At 42.7% G+C, this 9,062-nt stretch overlaps 1 protein-coding gene across 11 annotated transcripts in view; it reads right to left on the reverse strand.

Moving 5' to 3' along the window:
* Positions 1 to 9,062, reverse strand: part of MYLK (myosin light chain kinase) — a 170,560-nt gene that overhangs the window by 160,792 nt on the left and 706 nt on the right. The window contains exons 1-2 of one of the 11 annotated variants that reach the window (XM_083487816.1): positions 6,017 to 6,067; positions 5,567 to 5,774 (exon numbers count right to left, since the gene is read on the reverse strand). The exons of 8 other annotated variants lie outside the window; for them this stretch is intronic. The gene's annotated coding sequence lies outside the window, so the exon portion shown is untranslated. Of the gene's footprint in view, positions 1 to 5,566; positions 5,775 to 6,016; positions 6,068 to 8,366; positions 8,628 to 9,062 lie in introns of those variants that run through there. 2 more of the 11 variants (XM_083487818.1, XM_083487815.1) reach the window with 2 other exon arrangements.

Genomic DNA, 9,062 nt, shown 5'->3' on the forward strand with positions numbered 1-9,062 from the left:
CCATCACATTCATGTGGATGCTAAATAATTTTGCGCAATAGGCAAGTTCACTACATCCCTGTATCATGTGCTAAATGTTCTTCCCCACTCCAAAGCTGCCTGTCCCCCTACTTCAGCCCATAAGCACTTGAGCTTCTTACATTTTTATCCAAAAGAAAAAAAAGAAAACTAGAAATCTTTCCTATACCTTTAAGTGAAAGCTGAGATTTTTTCCCCATTTTCATCATAAATCTGGCAACTTGAGACTTAAAACAACAACCCCATAATCATTTCTGATCTGTGGTTTAAAAAAAACACAATTGGAAAAACTGGCATATTTCCATTCCGCAAGCACATGGTCTACAGAAGCCAGTGAGAAGGTAAATATCCACTAGGCCTGCTGAAAGATGATGAGGTATTACATCTTGGTTTTCTAAGGATTAAGAGAGCTTTCATTTGTGATATAAAGTCATGCCACTGCACAGTCTTCCAATACATACTGGCCTTCCACAGAAGTTAAAGTTACCGCAAAGCTACTGGTTTTTAGCATGGCAACTGCAACGAGTGGTATTGATTTGCTGTGACTAGCTTAAAAGAAAGCCACTTTATTAACCCTTCACCCTCCCACCAAAGCTACATCCCACACAGCCAATCTGCCTGCCAAAAAGACCTGGATATTATATCACTGGAACACTGTACAGGCAGTGGCACAAGTACTCCTGCACATTAATCAAGTTGTCATCAGTATTTTAAGGCTGTAGACATCCTCAAGGAGAGGAAAAGAGAGGAAGAAAGGCCTAGGGAAAATAATGAGTAATCAGGATCAGTCCCGAGAGTCTGCCTTCATTTAAAATGAGACATATGACTCCCAACTTGGCTTATAACATGTAGGTTTAATTCACCACTTCAAATAGAAGCAATTAATGTGCATGGCAACATGAATTCTTGTAGTGGAAGGAAAGAATGAAATGGCACATCCTTTGTTATATTATTTTCTCCATGGTAAGGTTTCAGCACAAATCTCTGTTATCCCGTATTACACAGTGGCATATACATTTGTGTGCTATATAAATATGGACAGTACCAAAAAAAGAAGCTTCTCAAAGTCTGAGAGGCTTCCACAGCTGTGGGGGACAGACAGAAACTTCTTCCTAAGCATTCATATGCATGACATTACAAAGCCAAGAGCTCAGAGTTAAGCCGTTCTCGCACCTCCTCCAAAACAAATGTATCTCTATCCCCCCGCCCCTTACTGACAATGATGGGCAATCACTTTGTTTGTTCATGTCTTCACACATTCCTATAGGAGATCCAACACACCATAGTTTTGAAATCACAGATAAAAACACAAGATAAGAGCTTGTAGGAGACCTTGAACCTTAACTGGTCAACAAATCCCATTTCTCGAAGGATGTTCTGATCTGCGTGACCTCAGAATGAATAATCTCCTGTGGAAATGGCAGAACATCCAGAAACTTTGGTAAAGTACATAGCGCTGGCATGATTTGAAGGCTGTGAAAAGAGTTTGATTTCTCCCTCTCTACTAAGTATGGATATCATGGAGCTGTGATCAAGAATTAATGACTGTATCTATGACTGTCAGTAACTGGCAAGAACCAGCAAACAGCAAATGAGTTGAGGGACATTTTGAAGTTCTGCCTAGTAGCGCACAGCATGGCGGAGTGGTGCCCCTGGCCTCCAGTCAGCTGCCCTGCTGCAAATGCACCAGTGGAACCCATCTAGCACTTCCGGTGGTACATTTGTAGAGAACTCACTGATATTTCCTACCTCCCAATGAGCAGCACAGTGAAACTGACCAGAAGTCAGATGAGCTGCAGTACCTCACCAAGCTGTCCACTACTGCTCTAAGCAGGATGTGTTTGGGAATGTACACTTTGCCTGTCCTCTCCCACATTTCTCTTGAGAAACACAGCAGCTTTCAGCTTCTAGTAGAACTCAATGGAATCAATGGGCTTACGCCTGACTAAGTCTGCATAGGATTGGACTGCAAGAGAAGCCCTATTCAGGCATTCAGTTCGCACAATTAATAATTGCATGGACTGGGAGAACAGGACCACATTCACTGGCCCAACCCTTGCTCAGGACGCAGCCTCCTGTTGGCACATAGGTTTCTTGCACAATTTGGAACTCTTCACACCCAATCTTCACTCCATGGGGAGGCAAGACTGTCCCACAGCTCTCAGCTTTCAATGCTAGCAACTCCTTGTCCAGAGAGGAGGAAAATGAATACATTTATTCTGAAGAAAAAGTAATCATCGGATCCTGATCCAGATATGAGCCCCTCTCACCATGTTTTCCAATTAAAATTGGTCCCTCTCTACGCGTAAACAGCAACGCTGAGATCAAATTGCATACAGGAAGGGGCAATTCTCAGATGGAACCAAAGAGGGGATCTGATCTGGATCAGGGTCCCATGTTTGCTTCTTTGACAAAATTAGAATGGCCACTTCAAGCTTTTAAAAAGTGTGAATAACATACTTTGTGGTTTGGCCCTTGTTGTGGGGTAGGAGAGCTGAAAACAATGCCCATATATTTCACATCTGTCAACTAATATGCTCCTTTGGTTTCTGATAGTACACGGGTAGAAAAATCTAAAAAGCCCGGGACAGAAATTTTCACAGCCCTCTAGCTGCTATGGTGGATCATTTACCAGAAGTAATGTATTTAGCATTAACTCTGGAAGGGTATACTTGAAAGTAAACCCTTCGAATGAGCTGTGAAAATTTGTGTTCCGGGCTTTTTAGACTCGTCTACCCTTGTACTATCTGAAACCAAAGGGGCACATTAGTTGCCAGAAGTGAATTTATTTCAGCTCTCCTACCGCACTATTGGTTAACAATTTATTATTCATCTACAGTTAAAATATGTGGCTTTATGGGTGACGAATCAGTGCAACATCTGGCCCAATGAGCACAAGAAACAAGAATCTATGACCTCAAGGACACCTGTTTTCACATCATGCCTCACAGCCACAATTAGCTCTGCATTGAGCCCCACAGTTGTTTTGCTTTTTTATTTTAATACCCCCCCCCAATGATAACAGGAGTTGTAATTTCTTACCAGTAAAGGAACTAGAACAGCAAATTGGTAACATTTATCAGGCAGATAGCAGTGTTCACATCCCTTTGGGATTCATGGAATTTTCCTAAATCATAAATCAAAAAATATTCCTCCTCAGGTGACAAACATTTGTCAAGTGGGGGGAGAAGAGAATGGCTGCACAGCTTTGTGCAAGATATAATACTAAACATATTTAGTTGGAACTAAGTAGATTCATCTGAAACCATGGGGCTTACACTGAAATCAATATGTGTTTGACAAAGCAAGATAAAGCTGGCAAAATTGGATTTGCATGACATGTTCTGACTGAATTCTTTTGCATGACTGAATTCTTTTGCTAATGACTATTAGTTTTGAATAAATAAAATGCAAAAGTAATTCTAAATTAAGACTTTAAGATAGCTGATGGGCGACAATAACATTTCAAAAAGATGAAACAATAATTAAAACGTATTGCAAAGGGCCTGTGTGCTTCTGTCAGCTAAATCAGTTCACAAGGCTGAACATCTGGATTGGAAAAAAAAATCAGATCTTAATTTCTATACACTGCATGATAGAATGGATTTTTTATTTTTTACTAAGCAGCCAAAATCTGCATGAATTCACGAGCAGACAAGAATATTTTCCTTACTAAAGTTTTTTTGGAAGGGATTTGCATCCAGTGGACGCCACTGGAATTCATCAAAATCAAAACTTCCAAGTTTTCTTTAGCTCTGCTATAACAACAGACAGGAAAAACTTCTATGGACTTTTACATGTAAATTTTGATATGGCATAAATCACTTCAAAATAATTATTCACAATGTTTTACGTTTTGGAAACTCAATGTATACTTGCTCTGAATCCATTTCCCCCCACTCCTACTTGTTATATAAGGGAGAACTATTGAACTGAAAGATGCAAATTAACTTCTAATAACTTTAAAATAGTCTTAATTTTTTTTATCTAGGACTATTTCTTTCTTTCCCCCACAATTTGCAGGATGCTTGTTTCACAGTAAACATTTCACAATGGAATGTACATCAGTTTTGCTTCCTAGTAATCTAGTGCCAGCAGATGTACTTGATGTAATTATTTTTTTAAATCCAACCAAGGTGAGTACATCTTTGAATAGGGCATCAGAATAGCATGTATTTTCACAGCAGCTTTCTCATCAACATCCCTTTACCCATCACACCAACCAAACTGAAAAAGTTGGATCTGGCTAGAAACGAAAGGGGCTTGCAAAGCAGTTACAGAATAATAGGACTGGACTGTCAGCAAATCAGCACTGGGCAGTGACCATGGCTTGCTAGCTACAGCGTATTGTACAATAGTGGTTAGAAAACAAAAAAAAGGTACTTATTATTTTTATTCACAATTTTTTAAAGGAACACCCTACCCAGTTCTCATGTTGAAATTGACGCTCTAGGGTTTTCTTCTTCTTGTATAATGGCTACTCTCAATGCTCATGTACTGAGATTTCCTTCAGCAGAGGCTTTCCTTTAGATCCCCTGTCACCTGAGGAGAGGGCAAGCAGCAAACCCTAGAAAATGCCTTTTTAGCAGTGGTGCCCTGTTTGTGAAATTCCCTTACCAAGGAGACTTGCCTGGCAACCCACATTCTTCTATTTTCAGTATTGGGTAGGTAGAAACTGCATGTAGCTGCTGCTATAGTTTTTTTATCATGATTTTCACTTTCTGTTGGGTGTTTTTATTTTCATGCACACTGCCCTAGACAGTGTATGCTTTTCTTAAATAAATAAATATTGTGGATTATAGGACCCTAAATTTCTCACCTTCACTCCCAAAACACTGCCATGGTACCCCCAATGTCCAGGAACTGGCAGCAATTCAACAGAGAGAAGCAACCATCCAGGGGTGGTGAATTGGCAAGATCAACCCCAGAAGCATATAGAAAAAGCACAGTTTTGGTGATAATACACAGAAATCCTGCTGAGTTATTCAGTGCAGAATATAGCCATTGTGCCTCCTAGCCAGTGATAGCCACCAACTTGTTCCTGGCCCTTTAACAGCAGCTTGATCTGGTGACGTTAGCATGTACTAATGCTTATGAAATGAGGTGCCTTATATGCAGAACTGGATTCCTGTCTTCAAATGCTTGTGCTGCATTAATGCTGCATTCCGACTCTTACTATTTTATGGTTGTTCAGTCACATACCAACAAATCCAGATCCCACAATTAAAGCAGATTTGGCACTCTTGCCTTCCTCTCTCTCCCCACCCCCCACCCACCTCAATGAACTTTTTGCAGTAAGGAAAGTGATGGGAAAAGCCATATAAAAAAATCAGAATGAAGGCTCAATAAACAGTGACTGTTGTATAACAACCCTGCAAATTGATCTGAATGTATGTTCAAAAAGCGGGTCATCAAAGAGCAACCTAAATCTGTTAAGATTCTGTTGTTTTATCTACTGATTTTGGTAGATCGAACTGCTGTAAATTGCACAGAAGCAACCTTGTTTAAAATATTTATGTTTAGTATCTCTGGAACTATACAGTGGTACCTCAGGATGCAAACGGGATCTGCGACTGCACATCTGCGTGTGCGCAGGTCATGATTCGCCACTTCCACGCATGCGCGTGACATCATTTTGATCGTCTGTGCACGCGTGAGTGGTGAAACCCGGAAGTAACATGCTCCGTTACTTCCAGGTCACCACGGAGCACAACGCGAAAGCACTCAACCTGAAGCGTATTCAACCCGAGGTATGACTGTACAGTGGTACCTCGGGTTAAGTACTTAATTTGGTCCGGAGGTCCCTACTTAACCTGAAACTGTTCTTAACCTGAAGCACCACTTTAGCTAATGGGGCCTCCTGCTGCTGCTGCGCCGCTGGAGCATGATTTCTGTTCTCATCCTGAAGCAAAGTTCTTAATCTGAAGCACTATTTCTGGGTTAGCGGAGTCTGTAACCTGAAGCGTATGTAACCTGAAGCGTATGTAACCCTAGGTACCACTGTACAATGAAACCATCAATCAGGAAGATCAACCAAAGAAGAGTCGTCCTGTGGCAGAAGAAATAAAGAGAACCTGAGTAAAATTATTAAAGGCTCTCCAGTGTTTCTCATCCTTGGGTCCCCAGATGTTGTTGAACTACAACTCCCATCATCCCTGAGCTCTGGCCTTGCTAGCTAGGGATGATGGGAGTTGTAGTTCAACAACATTTGGGGACCCAAGGTTGAGAAAGGCTGCGAGTCTACCCAAAGAGACAATATCAGCTACTCTACAGCATAGCTTCTTGTGCATCATCCTAGCGAGTGAAGAACTGAAGATCAGCGCTTATTTCAGTCAGTTTAAGTGAACTGCTACACATCTGGGTGTTCACAGGTTTCTCAACAGCCGTATGCCGAGTACAATGAGAAAGAAAGACGAGAACCAGCATTGACTCAAGCCGTTTTGCTGCCTGAGCCAATGGGCAAAGTCGAGTGCCTTTCCTTCCATGTGCAGAAGCTAACTGGACTTTAACACTGGCAACAGGGCATTGACCTCCAGTGCACCTGAGAGCAGGAGACTATTTTAAGGGGTACATGGAAGCCTGTGTGGCACACATGGGTCTGATCTTAAACAATTGGGAATGGTCTGGGAGCTCAGGAGCAGCAGCTAGAAAGGGTGTTACTGCTGCCCCACAGCATCTGCTACCTAGGGCAATTGCTTCACTCTGCCTAATGGTAGGGCCAACTTTGGTGAGGAGGTAAAAGATATTGGGTGGGATTCAACTAATGAGGCCCATCAGTGGAAGCCCTGCACAATGACTTCCACTTGTGTAGTGGGGCTTTTCCCTCTCTCCTCCCCACCCCCAAAACTGGCTTGGGGGGTTGGGAGAACCCCTGGAACAGCACACTAGAAGAGGAAAGGGGAATCATTCCATTTTGCAAGCCAGAACAGGCAGTGGCAGCGTTTAGTGTCATACAGATAGTGAAAATCACCTTTTTAAAAGACCGAAGGGCCAATTCAATTTTGCACCTGTAGAATATGGGTTCATCATAGATGCATACACCTGACGAAATACTGTTACACTAGCCAAGTGTGATTACTATGTACTTCTGGCTCGCACATTATGTTTTGCTTCAGGAGTCCTTGCTTAGTAGGCACCATGTGCATGTCTAAAAAGTATACTATTTGAAAGGGCCGTAGCATTCCACTATCATTACATGCACAAGTACACATAGCTCCTGCCCCCTGGAAACATGTTGTATGTCAACAGACCTCAGCTGAAGGTACTATTTTTGCTCCCCATCTCTTCCGTATCACTCAATCAAGGTTACTGGATTGAGAGGACATTGGTTCTTAGTTCCTTTTATTCCTTGCTATGTAAAACAGGTTTGTGCAGTGTTGTTGTTTTTTGTAAAAAAACAAAATATATGAGTACTTTCACCTTGTTGTTTTTTTAATATAAAAACAAGGTGCAAGTACTCATATATTTTGCACCATGGGTGTCAGCACAAAACGGAGGTCATGGGCAGCAAAAAAAAAAAAAAGAGGTGTTGGTATTCTGTACAAGTGAATATTGTCACCAAAGAAAGCTTCGTGTGCGTCAGGACTTTATCAGGACTTCTGCTGGTTCCAATGCAGCCTACACAACACCTAACAACACTCCATACAATACAATATTACAAAGGCACAAACAGCAGGCTATTGCACTTGCAAGTATAATTCTATTAATGTCTTTTCCTAGGTAAATCCCATAAAACCATCAATTCAGGGCTCAATGGGACTTATCCCCATGTAAGTATGCCCAGAATTGCCCAGAATAATTCCTTATGTGTTCAAGTCAAGCATGCACAAAAGTCAATATTCTTTGCTATGTGAATCTGTGACTGAAATATATCAGACATTAGTCCCAGATAGTGAATCCTCTTTAAAACCCATTATAGCGGTATATTCAGGAAGCAAAACAGCTGCTGTTGATCATAGACATCAGGAAAAAGAAGTTGGGGGAACTGGTGTTCATCAAAATGATTCAGAACAATTGGTGGGATTTGTACAGAGGGGGGAGGAAGGATGGTGCCTGGTTCTGGGCATGTGTTGGGTGGGAGAATGTGGCCCTTCAGGTCATGTGAGGAGTTGTTTTCAAACAGACTTCTGGCTTAGTATTTCACTTGAGACAGAAGTAACAATTGAATGAGTCAGTTCAGATAGTTCCCACACATTGAGGCTCCTACGGGGCGATACTTTCAGAAAGTTGAAACGGGGAACAGCAGCATAAGTTGTACATTTCAGGCAGAGGGCGAGGAGTAATGGTGACCTTCGCTGCACAGATTATGGAAATAAATAAATAAAAGCCAGAGGCTTCAAGTAACAAACCGGAGAAGTTTCTTCCCAAACTGCGCGCCAACCAAGATCCCTCCTCGTCACCTCAGCGATTCCCTTCAAACGCTCCCTCCACAGAGACGCTCCAGCAACCCCCCTCGCGCCATTATTAATTAAGAGGAAGTCACCGCTCCAAGGTAACCTGCACGTTTCACGCACGCACACAGTCACTTCCAACACCAAGCCAGTGGCAAACCAAAGCAAACGCCAAGAGGCTTTGTGCCTTGCACGCCCGGCCAGAGCTATAGCTGCACCAGCCCAAGCCGCCTCTCTCTCCCCGCCCCCTTTGCATTCATTCTCCACCACCAGACGGCTGCTGGCATTTTTCAATTAGGTGCGAGAGAAAACATCTTTGTGAATGGGGAGCTGCTGCTGTTGCTGCAACCGCGGGACACTCTCTGCCCGCCCGCCCCCCTTTGAAAGGTCCACAAAGGTGGGGGGAGAACAGTTAAACGAAACGCGCAAGCGCGAGTCAAAAGCACGTCTCCTCGGAAGTAAATCCCAGTAAGCCAAGCAGGGCTAAGGCTTTAGCAGGATTGCAGCACTGTTTCATACAGATTTACAGGGGGTGCGGCTGGAGGAAACTCCCCCTGGGGTAAACGGGATTTGCTCCCACGGCAAATCTGCAGCTTTAGGATTACAAAGCATTGGTTAGGAAAGACTGCAGCCTCAGTTACTAAGCAAACGCAC

The sequence above is a fragment of the Podarcis liolepis genome (genome assembly GCF_965112155.1).
Source record: "Podarcis liolepis genome assembly, chromosome: 1".
NCBI classification, from domain to species: domain Eukaryota; kingdom Metazoa; phylum Chordata; class Lepidosauria; order Squamata; family Lacertidae; genus Podarcis; species Podarcis liolepis.